General features: G+C 33.9%; 1 long non-coding RNA gene across 1 annotated transcript in view; it reads left to right on the forward strand.

Annotated features, from left to right (window-relative positions):
• Window positions 1-12,500, forward strand: part of LOC145239889 (uncharacterized) — a 113,621-nt gene that overhangs the window by 90 nt on the left and 101,031 nt on the right. The window contains exon 1 of the long non-coding RNA XR_013862390.1: window positions 1-690. This exon is cut by the window's left edge and continues 90 nt beyond it. This is a non-coding gene — a long non-coding RNA (uncharacterized LOC145239889). The remainder of the gene's footprint in view (window positions 691-12,500) is intronic.

Consider the following 12,500-nt stretch of genomic DNA (forward strand, 5'->3'; position numbering starts at 1 on the left):
TTAAAAAAAATGTTGGCCTCGTTTTGAGAATGAAAAAATGCTTCAAATTTCGCAGTTTCAAACAGAAAAGACCATTTGTAAACGAAGAGCCACACCATAGGACGCGTTTGGAAATATCCATATTGCTGTGAGATACACGTTCCAGACAATATAATTTTCAGTTTTGGAAAACGAAAGTAATACGAGACAGAAAAAAAGAAAAAAAAAAAAAGAAAAAAGAAACGGAGAAGAAAAGAAAAAAGACACAAAATAAAATATGTATATATATATATAAAGATAATATCAACTAATTTTGTTTTTCAATTTCAACAAGGAAGTTGTACAAAAAGAAGAGGAAATAACAGCATTGGCAGAAGGAAATAAACAAAGAAGACGAAACGAATAAAAAGTAAAAAGTAAAAAGACACAAAACAAACTTACAAATAAGAAAAAAAAACGAAGAAAAAGAATATCTAACGTTCATATAAGTATGAAAAGAGAACTAACTGAAAAATATTAGCAAATATAGAAATTATTAAAAAAAAAAAAGGAAGAAGAAAAAAGACAAAAATAGAAGAGGGGCAAAAGGAAAAAAGAAAAATTCGTTTTGTTTATAGTTTGTCACTTGAGAAAAGACCGGAAACTTAATCGACAAAGACTATAAATCAAAACCGCGGGAAAATTATTCTCAGGAAGGAAAAAAAATGAAAGGTAAGAAGAGTATATATATATATGTGTTTTAGGAACGTTTGACATAATAGTTTATCTATCTTTCTATATATGTCTCTCTATCCCTTCCCCCCTCCCTACTCTCTCTCTCTCTATCTCTCTGTATATATATATATATATATATATATATATATATATATATATATATATATATGTATATTGATTTAAAGGTTATGAAGGTTTTATATATATATATATATATATATATATATATATATATATATATATATATATATATATATACACTAGCATTTCAGCCCGGCGTTGCCCGGGTGTTTGGAGGTGTGTGCTGAACAATAAAAGAAAAAACCGACCAATTTTTTTAACTTTGACCCCTATTATGACCCCTTAACATTTATTATTTTCGGCTCGCATTCAGTTATAAAGTTAGATCCATGCCCAAGGAACGTATATCTGAAATTTCAAGTGTTTAGACCCAAAATTGTCGGAGGAGTTTGGTAGAGTTCTCAAAGGTCAAATTGTTAAAATTTGACCCCTTAATAGCCAAATGTCTGGCCGAAAACCGATCACATCGATTTTCCCAAATCTCAGTACCCTCTATATCAAATTTCGAGTATGTAGACTTAAAATTGACAGAGTTATTGCGTAGGGAAATGTACACAGACACGCAGACAGACAGACAGACAGACAGACAGACAGAAAATACACAGACGCACAGACATGTTCACGTTTATGTATATATATATATATATATATATATATATATATATATATATATACTAGCATAGGTGCCCGGTGTTGCCCGGGTATTTGGAGGTGTATGTTGAGCAAAAAAAAAAAAAAAGCGGTCAATTTTTAAAATTTTTACCCCTATTATGACCCCTTAATATTTATTATTTTGGGTTCAAATCAAGTTATTAAGTTAGATCCATGTCCAAGAAACCTATATCTAAAATTTCAAGTGCGTAGACCTAAAATTGTCGGAGGAGTTTGGTAGAGTTTTCAAATGTCAAATCGTTGAACTTTAACCCCTTGATCGCAAAATTTCTGGTCAAAACCCGATTACATCGATTTTCCCAAATCTTAGTACCCTGTATATCAAATTCTGAGTCTGTAGACTGAAAATTGACAGAGTTATTGCGTAGGGAAATGCCACTTCCGTCTCTGGACAATTACGGACATTGGCGCCATGGCCGAAATGTAATAATCTGGCGTCCACTGGCGATTAGTGCTGATTTGGGGTTGACCGATAATCTGCAGGTACTGTTTGATTCTAAGAAAAGAAATTACGACTTTTTCACTTCTTTGAATAATGTCATGTTAAGAACGGCTTTCGGAATAAACACCTACAACATCGCCATGTTAAGAACGGTTTTCAGAATTGACACCAATTTCCCCATCTTAAGAACGGCTTTTGTAATAGACATTCCAACCTCCTTGTTAAGAACAGCTTTCAGAATAGTATAGGCACCGCCAAAAATGGCCGAAAAATCAAGTTGTTGTTGATTTTTAAAACGGAATTACATTTATTAAAATCCATTATTTCTGATTAACTTTTTTTTTCCAGAAAGATAAAACCCTGAATTTTATCATATAGTAAACAGAATAATGTAAAACTTTTTCTACTATTTTTAATTAAATTTTAAATGTTAAATTTTCCCAAAAAGTTAACAATTGACATTTTTTGTCTGGCACAAAAAACGTACATAAATATTTAAAAAAAAAAGATTTTTGAAATAATTAATTTATTTATTTGTTGTCTACCTAAGATTTAGGATGATTTTCTATGAGAATATGCAAAAATATTATGATATAAGTACCTGGATTTCAAATAATTCCACTTATTCATATAGGCAACCAATTACTTCGCGTCGATCTAGAGTCTAGATCGACACTGTTTACGTTTGTAGTTGATAAAAAGCAAACTATGGAAGACCAAACAGGCCAAAAAAAACTTATTTTTCAGTGACGAAAATTTCAATGTATTATTAACGCTGAGGCTGGCCAGTACCAGATGGGTGACCATTTGTATGAGTTTGGTTTTTAATGTGTATGTGTGTGGGGGCCAGGCTCCCCAAAATGGGGAGGGGCAATTTAAAGCGGAATAAAAAAAAAATTATTTCAGCGCGTTTAGTCCACCATAGTCGAAAGGCGGCAAACGTTTTCAAACGGGATCGAAAAAATGATGCTATTTTTAACACAAACGGCACAATATTTATCGAATTTTTTTCTTGTATCGATTCTTCAAAGCATGCCATGTTTAATAATGGTCATGCATTATTCGGCTCGCTAAAAAAAATTGTTAATTTATTTATCAAAGATTTTAAAATGGCTCTTTTCGTATAAATATTAATTTTTTTTTGTTTTGCTTAACTTAAATTAATTATTTTACTTAACATATTCACCGAATTTCACACTTCAAAACTCAAAAGCGGGATAATTAAACACAATCGAAGTTCTGATATTCAGACGTCAAAATAAGGTATGCAAACAATTTTTTTTTTTTTAAATCTATAATTCTGTCCCTTACAACAACACAATATGTTGTGTTCGGTTTCAGATGATTATTTTAAGCATATTTGTACCCCCTCAAAACAAGGGGGGGGGGTTGTAAGAAAAATAAATATAAATATCATTTATGAAAAATAAGTACACTGTTATAAAGTTCATTCTTCTCTTAATAATCGCTGAAAATTTCGTATTGATCGGATAATTATCTGATTTTTGGTAGATTTTTAAAAAGACGGTCCGTCAAAAAGTACTTACCTGCCCCCCCCCCCCAGTTTTGGCGGTGCCTAGAATAGTAGACACTCTCAACCTCCTCATGTTAAGAACGGTTTTCTAAATAAACACTCCCAATCTCCCCATGTTAAGAACGGTTTTCGGAATAGATAGCCCCAACCTACCCATGGTAAGAACGGCTTTCAAAATATACGCCCCAAATCTACTCATGTTAGAACTGCTTTCGGAGTAGACACCCCATTTTGGGGGGTAATGAACAAAATTTCTCACAAAATTCGTGATATTCGTTGTCATCATGCCCACCCGCAAATGCTATAAAAAAATGAGGGGGGGGCAGTGTCGGTAGGAGAGAAGTAGAATTATTTATCGCGCGTGCATACAAACCTGGCGGCCAGTGTATTACAGTGCATAATACAAGTTTCATTAATCAGCATGGTCAAAAATTTTAAAAGTCGTCATTTTAAAGAAAATTGTGGAGGTAGACCTAATGTAAAAGTCCCCCACCTAAAAACAACAACAACAACAACAACAACAAAAACAAAGTTTACGTGTGTGCAGTCTCGATACTCAGCCCGGAAAAGGAAATTAAATAAAATATTCCACAGAAAGTAAAATCGGTAAAAACGCAAGTATATAGCAAATAAGTGTATCCATAGTCAATCAAATATACGTTAAAACTGAAGCCTAGGTAATCTGTGAAAAATATAAAATTAAATCAAATCGCCCACAGGAATAATAAATGACCACAAAACTAAAGTAACACCCCCCACCAAAAAAAAAAAAAACAAAAAAAAAAACAAAACAAGTATATCATCATGTAAGGGACGATAATCACTTTAAACCCGAAAAATAAATGTTGCTACATTTATATAAGTTTTATGTTTTCATAGATATTTTCTTTTTTGGTGGTGGTGGTGGTGGTGGTGGTGGTGGGGGGATATAGTAGCGTGTAAGTATTTTGTGCATGTTTACATTCCCAAACCATTGCTGTGTTTACACTTTTTTAGAGTGTTTCGGACCTGCAAGCAAACACGAAAAAGACGTTTTGTATATATATATATATATATATATATATATATATATATATATATATATATATATATATATATATATATATATATATATTACTTGCGCATGTTTGTTCCAGTAATTAAGGTTACCGGTATTTAATTTTCTTTTTTATGAGCGGTTAATATGTTTGTATTTGTTTTTTTTTCTTAGCACTATTGTATCCTGTAAGAGAACGACGCCATTTTGTAAACTTTTTGAAGTTTTCGTTTATGTAGGAAATATTTTCATGTCAGAATATGAGAATGTCAGGTCTCAGTCAGACAGTATAGACGGAATATGCCAAGTAACCGTTATTATTTATGAATCGGAATGATTATGTTATGTCTATATATAGGGCCAGTTACGATCGGCGAAATCACAATACCTGCAGAAAGTGTGGATTTCCCTTCGGTGTTGACTTATGGTGTTGGAAGGACTAAATACTTACGGGAAAAAATATGAACTCCTTCATCTGGAGATGTTGCTATCGTGATTGTGTTGCTCCTAGGATGAAATGTAACATTTTTACTATAACGACCGAATGTGTCTGAAATGGTATGCGGAAGTTACATAAAAAAGTAGCTAATAGCCTAGGACGTATTAGATTTGTATGTGGCATCTGTTGTTGCAAAACTGCGATACTTTAGTCCAGAGGGGAATTTCTGCAGTCATTTTATTATATAGGAGATACACACATGGTGTATACCATCCCTAGGTGGGAGACCATCATCATGAAAGGTTTGGTCATGGTCGGTCCAGTGGTGTGAGCTGTAGGAGGGTTGTACATACATACACACATATAAAAATATTTACATATAAACACACATATATATATATATATATATATATATATATATATATATATATACGTATAAACATGGATGTAGAGGTGTATATATACATATATATGTACATATAAATCTACATATATATGTATAGGTGCATATGTATACATATGTATATATACATATGTATATATTGTACATATACATATGTATATATATACATATATACATATAAACATATATATGCATAAGTGTATATATATATGCATATATATGATAATTGTATGTCCTTCTTATATAAATACATGGGAATATGTTTACATATACATAAATACCTGCATAAATACTCATATACATGTAGATGTATACATATACCTGTAAACACACACACACACACACACACACATATATATATATATATATATATATATATATATATATATATATATATATATATATATATATTGCCGTATATACGGTATAATCATGTTGACACACCGGTTCTCGCCAGATCACCGAAGTTAAGAAACTTTGAGCTTAGCTAGTACTAGATGGGTGACCATTTGGGAATTCTAGGCGTTGTGTGTGCTCTCCGCTCATCTCGGCATTGTTTCCAGTCGCTCTGTACCTCAACTTGCCACTGGTATGCAACAATGGTAACTCAGAAGAGACATGGTTGGAGACTGAGCAACTCTTGCCACACAAATTTCACGCGCAGGCATCCTTACAGTGGGTATCCATAGTCTGTCAAGATTGAAGGGAGCTATGATTATATATATATATATATATATATATATATATATATATATATATATATATATATATATATATATATAAGTGAACGTGTCTGTGTGTGTGTCTGTGTGTCTGTGTCCATTTCGCAACGCAATAACTCCGTCGATTTTCAGTCTACAGACTGGAAATTAGATATACAGGGTATTGAGATTTGGGAAAATCTATGTGATCGGTTTTCGGCCAGAAATTTGGCTGTTAAGGAGTCAAAGTTCAAGGATTTAACATTTGAGAACTCTACCAAACTCCTCCGACAAATTTGGGTCTACACCCTTGAAATTTTGGAATTATGTTCCTTGGACATGGACCTAACTTAATAACTTTGAGCTCAAAACAATAAATGTTAAGGGGTCATAATAGGGGTCAAAGTTTAAAAAAATTGACTCTTATTTTATTTTTATTTTTTGCTCAGCATACACCTCCAAACATCCGGGCAACGCCGGGCAACGCCGGGCACCCATGCTAGTATATATATAAAAGTGAAGGTGTGTGTGTGTGTGTGTGTGTGTGTTTGTCTGTCTGTCTGTCATTCTGTGTACATTTCCCTACACAATAACTCAATTTTCAGTCTACGGACGCGAAATTTGATATACAGGGTACAGATATTTGGGAAAATATTTGTAATCAGTTTTCGGCTAGAAATTTGGCGGTCAAGGGGTTAAAGTTCTATGATTTGCCCTTTGAAAACCCTACTAAACTCCTCCGCCAATTTTGGGTCTAAACACATGAAATTTTAGATATAGGTTACTTGGACATGGATGTAACGTTATAATTTGTGTTGACCCCAAAACAATAAATACTAAGGGGAATTCGGATCAACTTTTAAAAAAAAATTGACCTCTGCGGTCTCTATCAAATTACTCATCCAATTTTGAGTCTAAACATTTGAAATTTTATATAAAGGGTCTTCAGATATTGGGCAAGGTTTTTAATCGTTTTTTTTTTTTGCTTTAAATTTGGCTTCCAATAGGTCAAAGTTCAAAATATTTTACCTTTGTTATCTCTAGCACCCAGTCAACCAATTTTGTGTCTAAACATTTGAAATTTTACATAAAAGGTATTCAGCCATGAAGCATGGTTTTTAATCATTTTTTAGGGCGAAAATTTGACTGGTAAGAGGTCAAAGTTGACAGAGTTGACCTTTGCAGACTCTACCAAATTCCCCGACAATTTTTGTTCTAAGCACTTAAAATTTAAGATGTAGGTTACCTGAACATGGTTCAAACATTTTAATGTCATTTGAGCCCAAAACAATAAATGTTAAGGGGTCAAAATTTGGGTCAAAGTTAAAAAAAAAATTGACGTCTGCGGTCTCTACCAACTTTTTTTTATGGAAGTTAAGGAATCGTATTATATAAAAAGGCATTACCGTAATATTCACACTTTTTTTATATATGCATCTGTACATAAAGTTATTAACAGTACATACCAAAGACAGAACTGCTAGTATACTATATATATGCATGTATATGCATATATATATTGACATATGTATGTATATTAATATATATGTAAATATATATATATATATACATATGTATATATATATATGCATATATGTACATATGTATATATATATATATATATACATTAGCATATCTATCTATCTATCTATCTATCTATCTATCTATCTATCTATCTATCTATATATATATATATATATATATATATATATATATATATAAGTGAACGTGTCTGTGTGTCTGTCTGTGTGTCTGTGTACATTTTCCACCGCGACAACTCTGTCAATTTTCAGTCTACAGACGCAAAATTTGATATACAGGGTACTGAGATTTGGGGAAATCTTTGTAATCCGTTTTCGGTCAGAAATTTGGCTGTTAACGGGTCAAAGTTCAACGATTTGACCTTTGAGAAATCTACCAAACCCCTCCAACAATTTTGAGTCTAAACGCTTGAAATTTTAGATATAAGTTCCTTTGACATGGATCTAACTTAATAACTTGATTTGAGCCCAAAACAATAAATGTTAAGGGGTCATAATAGGGGCCAAAGTTTAAAAAATTTGACCTCTGCGGTCTCTACCAAATTACTTTTCTGGTCTAAACCTTTGAAATTTGACATAAAGGGTATTAAAAGATAGGGCAATCTTTTTCATCGGTTTGGGTCAAAAATTTGAGTTACCAATATATAAATGTGTGTATGTATGTATGTATGTTTGCATGTCTGTCTAAAACTTTAGACATAGGCGACGGATTTTTACAAGATCAGTATCGTTTAGAAGTTCGACCTTTCAGACGACAAATATCGGAAAATTGGCTAGAAACATTCATTTCTTCACCTTCAACTGGGGACATTTCTACAGAGGAGGTCGCTTTTTTCGCCGATATTTTCGAAAGTCATCCTCTCCTTTCAATTGTCTAGCCTTAATTTAAATCTACGTAACTTCCAGTTTGGCGGTGGTCGTAACATTAAAGACGTCAGGAGTTTTTCCCTGTTTTTTTTTTTTCCTTCTTTGCGGTACGGGTTCGAGCCTACTTTCCTACTACCACTGTTTTTTTTTTATCAACATACACATCAAAACACCCGGGTAACGCCGGGCACCCATGCTAGTTTATCAATAAAAGTGAAAGTGTTTGTCTGTGTGTTTGTCTGTGTACATTTCCCTACGTAATAACTCTGTCAATTTTCAGTCTACAGACTCAAAATTATATATACATGGTAATGAAATTTGTAAAAATATTTGTAATCCATTTTCGGTCAGAAATTTGGCTCTTAAGGTCAAAGTTCAACGATTTGACCTTTGAGAACTCTACCAAACTCCTCCACCAATTTTGGGTCGAATCACTAGAAATTTTAGATGTGGGTTCCTTGGACATGGATCTAAATTAATAACTTGATTTGAGCCCAAACAATAAATGTTACGGGGCCATAATAGGGGTCAAAGTTTAAAAAATTGACCGTTTTTTTTGCTCAACACCCGGGCAACGCCGGGCTAAAATGCTAGTATATGAATAAAAAATAATCTATATATGCTTATATATACATATTTATATGCATACACAAGCACATATATGCACAAAATAAATATATGTATATACGTATGTCTACTGATTTATATATATGTGTGTGTGTGTGTGTGTAGTCATCGACATACAGTCCTGTTTCGTTGTATCACAACTCATCAGTGCCGCTAGACTAGCATCTCTCCCAAGCCAAGTATTGAACCTAAAACAGTCGTGTTGACAGTCGGCAGTTCTCCCACTCGACCACAGAAGCGACGCCCGCAAATAACTCGTCGGAATGTCTATTTAAATAGACATCCGATACCACTTTTACAATGCTCAAACCACCTGTTTGTAAACAAACAAACAAAAAACATATATAAATATATATATATATAATTATATATATATATATATTCATGCACATATGCAGATACATATCCAATCATGAATACATAGATATACATACACACACATATATATATCTTTGTAATAATATATATATGTGTGCGAGAGAAAGAGGAAGAAAGAGAAAGAGAGTGGTATTGTAGTTCAAATGAGAGAAAAGTTTATATTTGAAGCACAGAGAATATCATGTCTAATGTGCCGCTGCCAGACCTAAAATCACATTGCTTCTCTAGAATGATATAGGGACAAATTCATTTCATCAAACGATTTAACATCTTTACTTAAAACTTTACCAATATTTCAAGCAAGCTAATATAATAACCCACTCAGATTTTACCCCTTTCCTTTATGGATTGGGATCAATATTTTTTTTTTTTTTTTTTACACAGTGATCACCACTTATCAAGGCCCGGAAGCCACTCAGGGATAAGGGTTATTGCAAGTACATTACGTTAGTGAGGAGATTTGATGAAGTGTTTACTTAAGGGGGCGGTTCATTAGGAATTTGTTAACATTAGACTTGAAGACATCCAAGTTGTAGTCCGGAGGGAAACAGGCAAACGGAACAGAGTTCCACAGGCGTGCAGTTCTAAGAAAGAAGCTTTGTTCAGGAAATCCGCGTTTTGATTTAGGCACAGATATAGAGTGGGGGTAATTTTTCACAGTGGATTCAGCTAGACGGGTGTTTTTCGTGAAAGATTGGCGAGGGGGGACCAAGGATTGGAGTTCAGACGAGCACCTGCCATGAAAATAACGATAAAACAAGGATAGGCTCGCAACGTCTCTTCTGTGGGAGAGGGGTTGCAGGGAAGAGAAAAGGGCATCCCCCACTAAGCCACGAAGTCTATTTTGTACTCTGTCAAGGCATGATAGGCTGTTTTTGGCAGCTCCTGCCCAGATATGGCAACAGTATTCCATCCTTGGACGTACTTGGCTTTTATATAGATAGAGAATTGCATCAGTAGTGAGATATCTTCTGGAGCGGTAGAAGGATCCCTCCATCTTTCCAGCGACCTTGGCAACAGACTTGATGTACGTGTTCCATTTCAGATCAGGAGTAAAGGTCAAAACCAGAAGCTTGTCAAAACACGGGGCCTCACCCAGACGAGAGCCATCCATCACAATTGATGCCAGCTGGGGATCAGAGCGTTGATGATGTAAGGATAGGAGTTTGGTTTTGGATGCATTAAAGGTAACCAACCACATCTTCCTCCACTGAACCACGCGCTCGAGATCAGAGGAGAGAGAATCAGAGAGAACTTCGTCATTTACAGCCTTTGATGTGTTGCCGTAGATGGTCGTGTCATCAGCATAGATGTCAACGAATGATTTAAGTATGTGTTTAGGGAGGTCATTGATGTAGATCAGGAAGAGAGTTGGGCCCAGGATTGACCCCTGAGGGACTCCAGCATTTATATTGCAGGCCTCCGATTTTTGTCCATCTATCACTACTCTTATGAGCCTATTGGAGAGAATTGCATCAATCCAGTTTTTAGGGGTAACGTTACCATGCTAAACAGCGAGGGTGAGTGTATGGAGTGCGTTTATAACGCTATTACCTCCAAATAGCAATAATTCAATAGGTGTTCAATCAAGTCCGGGTGTTTTTACCTTATTAATCTCTGTACATGTGCTTTTAATCTCATCAATGCTGGGATCAGTCATCATCTCATCAACGACCTTCTTTTTGAGGGAAACTGTAAATTGCTTAATCATTTACTTCAGACAGATTATCAAAAAGATTTCGAAAATGTTCTGTCCATCGTTCCATGAACACCTCAACATCGTTGGAAATGGCGGAACCATCTTTGAATTTCACAGGTGCTAATGTTGGAAGTAGGGTTGGATCAAATACAATTGTATTTGTATTTCAATTGTATTTAAATACAATTTTAATGTAATTGTATTTGTATTTGTATTTTAACATCACAAGAAAAAGTAATTTGTATTTGTATTTGTATTATGGCATCCAGGAAAATAGTATTTTGTATTTGTATTTATATTTGAGAGAGAGAGAGAGAGAGAGAGAGAGAGAGAGAGAGAGAGAGAGAGAGAGAGAGAGAGAGAGAGAGAGAAGGAAACTTTCAGAGCTCTAATGATAATAAAATGCAATGAGGACATGATATAGAATGTAATGTAGATGTCAAATTTGGAAGGAAATATTTCTTTTCTTTTTCTTCTTTTTTTTTGCATATTTTCAGATTTCTTTATTACTTTGAAAAAAAAAGTACTTATATTTGTTTTTGTTTAAATCAGTTATTGTATTTTTATTTGTATTTTGAGATTGAGGAATAAAAGTATTTGTATTTGTATGTTTAGACTTAGGAATAAATGTATTTGTATTTGTATTTGTATTTCTGGTAACCGAAACGAAAGTATTTGTATTTGTATTTCAATTGTTAAAAATCAGTATTTGATCCAACCCTAGTTGGAAGCTGTGGTCCAAAGCTTGTCTGATTTTGTAATACATATCTTTTGAATTTTTGCGGTCATAATCTGTTTGGATGTCTGGCACTTGTCCTTCATTTGGCGGGTCTCGCGCTGTACTTTTAATTTAGCTTCTTTATACACTTTTCCTGCAGTTATTTTAGTTCATCCATTAGAAGACAAACACATCCTGTGGGCCTTTTTCTTCTCTTCCAAATGATTGGTGATTGTAGAATCATTTTCATCAAACCAATTCCTATGTTTGTTTTTGTTAAAGCCAATAATTTCAGCTCCTTTGCTATATACTTGTAATTTGAACCGTTCCACAGTTTTTTTTTGTTTTTTTTTCACATAGGCGTCACCACTTATCAAGGCCGATAGACCACTCAAGGATAAGGGTTAAAGAGTGTAGAGTAGTCAAAAGGACAATATAGTAATCGATAGTAATGGAAGTTCAGTAAATTTGTTAACTTAAGTGGAACGGCTCATCAGAAACTTGTTCACGTTGGACTTGAAGACAACCATATTATAGACAGCTGGAAAGCAGGAAAACGGAAGACAATTCCACAGGCGTGCAGTTCTAAGAAAGAAGCTTTGATCATGGAATCTATGTTTAGGTTTAGGCACAGATAAAGAGTGTGGAAAAATATTGATAATGTTCCGT

Source organism: Euprymna scolopes, chromosome 19, assembly GCF_053919585.1.
Source record: "Euprymna scolopes isolate OS-2025 chromosome 19, ASM5391958v1, whole genome shotgun sequence".
In the NCBI taxonomy this organism is placed as follows: Eukaryota; Metazoa; Mollusca; class Cephalopoda; order Sepiida; family Sepiolidae; genus Euprymna; species Euprymna scolopes.